Source organism: Echinops telfairi, unplaced genomic scaffold (assembly GCF_000313985.2).
Source record: "Echinops telfairi isolate 266 unplaced genomic scaffold, ASM31398v2 ScPeMD7_2573;HRSCAF=3158, whole genome shotgun sequence".
Classification (NCBI taxonomy): domain Eukaryota; kingdom Metazoa; phylum Chordata; class Mammalia; order Afrosoricida; family Tenrecidae; genus Echinops; species Echinops telfairi.
The window spans coordinates 10127024-10129282 of NW_022106471.1; the positions used below are offsets into that span (position 1 = coordinate 10127024).

Below are 2259 nucleotides of genomic sequence, written 5' to 3' on the forward strand. Positions count from 1 at the left end.
TCCCCCAGGGAGGAGGTCACAGACAGTTCCTTGTAATCAGTTCCCTCTTTCCTACCCACTCTCCCTCTACTCTCCCTGTTTCGCCACTCACACCACTGGTCCTGTAAGGCTCATCTGCCCTGGATTCCCTGTATTTTCAGTTACTATCTGTACGAGTGTATATCCTCTGGTCTAGCCAGACTTGCAAGGTCGAATTCGAGTCATGGTAGTGGGTGAGCATATATTCAATATTGTCTCGACGTTTTCAAGTAAATTCTTACAAATTACATAGTTTTAGGGGCTACATTTAGAACATACGGTGCTTTGGTGGCACTGTGGGTTGGGCGTTGGGCTGCTGATCCCAAGGTGGGAGGTTCAGACCTGCCGCTTGGAGGAAGAAAGATGAGACTGCTCTTCATAGAGATTTACAGTCTTAAACCCTGCGTAGGGTCTCTATAAGTCAGAATCAACTTGATGGCACTGAGTTTTGATGGGCATAATAACTTATTTTAAAAATCCCTAAATTATTGAATTTTCAGAGTATTTACAGTTTTTCACTTCTACAGAAATTATGTATATTTTATATATAAATCTGGATTTATTCCTGTATAACAGATTCATAGAAATGTAACTGTTGGATCAAAAAGAATGCAAATTTATAAGATTATGGGTGATGTTAAAAGACTTGCCTAGAAAGATATTTACAGAGTGTCATATCCTTGCTAATCCTGAGTATTGTCAAGCTACCTGGTTTTTATCGTAGTTTCTTAAAAAGGCTCTGATTTTAATCTGCTTTTGTTGCCCAAGTATAAAGCCAAATAGGACCATATATTTATTTTGTCAAGCCTGTATGCTGAATTATATGAAGAAGAATTCGGCATCAGGATAGGAGGAAGGCTTATTAACAACCTATGATACGCAGATGACACAACCTTGCTTGCTAAAAGTAAAGAGGACTTGAAGCACTTGCTGATGAAGATCAAGGATTGTGGCCCAATGTAAAGTAGACCAAAATCCTCACAACTGGACGAATAGGTAACATCATGGTAACTGGAGACAAGATTGAGGATGTCAAGGATTTTGTCTTTCTTGTAGAGATCAAAGACGGATCACATTGGGTAAATGTGCTACACAAGCCCTCTTCCAAGTGTTGAAAAGTAAGGATGTTACTTTGAAAACTAAAGTACGCCTGACCCAAGCCGTGGTGTTTTCCATCGCCTCATGTGCATGTGAAAGTTGGACATGGAATAGGGAAGACCCAAGAAGAATCGATGCATTTGAATTGTGGTGCTGGAGCAGAAAGTACTATGAACTGCCAATGGGACAAACTGATCTAGCTTGGGAAAAGTATGGCCAGGGTGCTCCTCAGAGGCAAGGATGGGGAGACATTGTCTTACATGCTTTAGACTTATTGTCAGAAGAGACCAGGCTCTGGAGAAGGACTTCATGCTTGGTAAAGTAGGGGGGCAGCAAAAAATAGGAAAGTCTTCAACAAGATAGATAGCTGCAACAATGGCCTCAAGCATGGGAACAGGGCGATGGGAAGGCGATGGTTCCTTCCGTTGTGCTCAGAGTTGCTGTGGGTCAGAACTTTCTCGATGACCCCTAGCATGCATGACATTCGTGTGAATTGCCGAACCCTTACTGCTGCCTATTTTAAAATGGGAGTACTCCTTTTTTCCACCACCCATCTGTGTCTGTCTTGAGGCAGTGGCTTCTGTGTTGCCGTGATGCTGCAAGTTATGCCGTTGGTTTTTCAAATACCAGAGGGTCACCCATGGTGGGTAGCTTTCAGTGGAGGTTCCAGAGTAAGACAGACCAAGAAGAAATGCCTGGAAAGCTACTGCTATAAAACAGGCCAATGAAACTCTTGGGGATCTCAGAATATTGTTGGAGACTGCATAGGCACTGGATGCTTTCGAATGAGACGACAGGAGGGGTTGATCTTGGAGAAGGACCTCTTGGTTGATAAAGTGGAGGCTTAGTGAGGTGGGGAAGCCCTCGTTGAGATGGATTGCTGCAACGGCCACAACAAAGAACCCAAACATACCAACCGTCATGACGATACCCAGGGCTGGGCAACGCTTTGTTCTGTTTGTGGCCACCGTGGGTTGAAGATGATTCCTGGAAACTAGCAGCGAAAACAAGACCCAAGTGATTGTGTGTATTAGAAATACTAACCTTTGAATGAGCTATAATTACAAGGCCCGTCCCCTGGAGGGACTATTTCTATGCATGCCTATCTATCATGTTTTCCTTTATGTTTCTGGCTTTGGTGTT

The 2259-nt window shown here is 43.3% G+C and overlaps 1 pseudogene; it reads right to left on the bottom strand.

Moving 5' to 3' along the window:
• The window catches only part of LOC101644276, a 28112-nt pseudogene extending 26073 nt beyond the window's left edge, over positions 1-2039 (bottom strand).
• Positions 2040-2259: the final 220 nt, after the last annotated feature.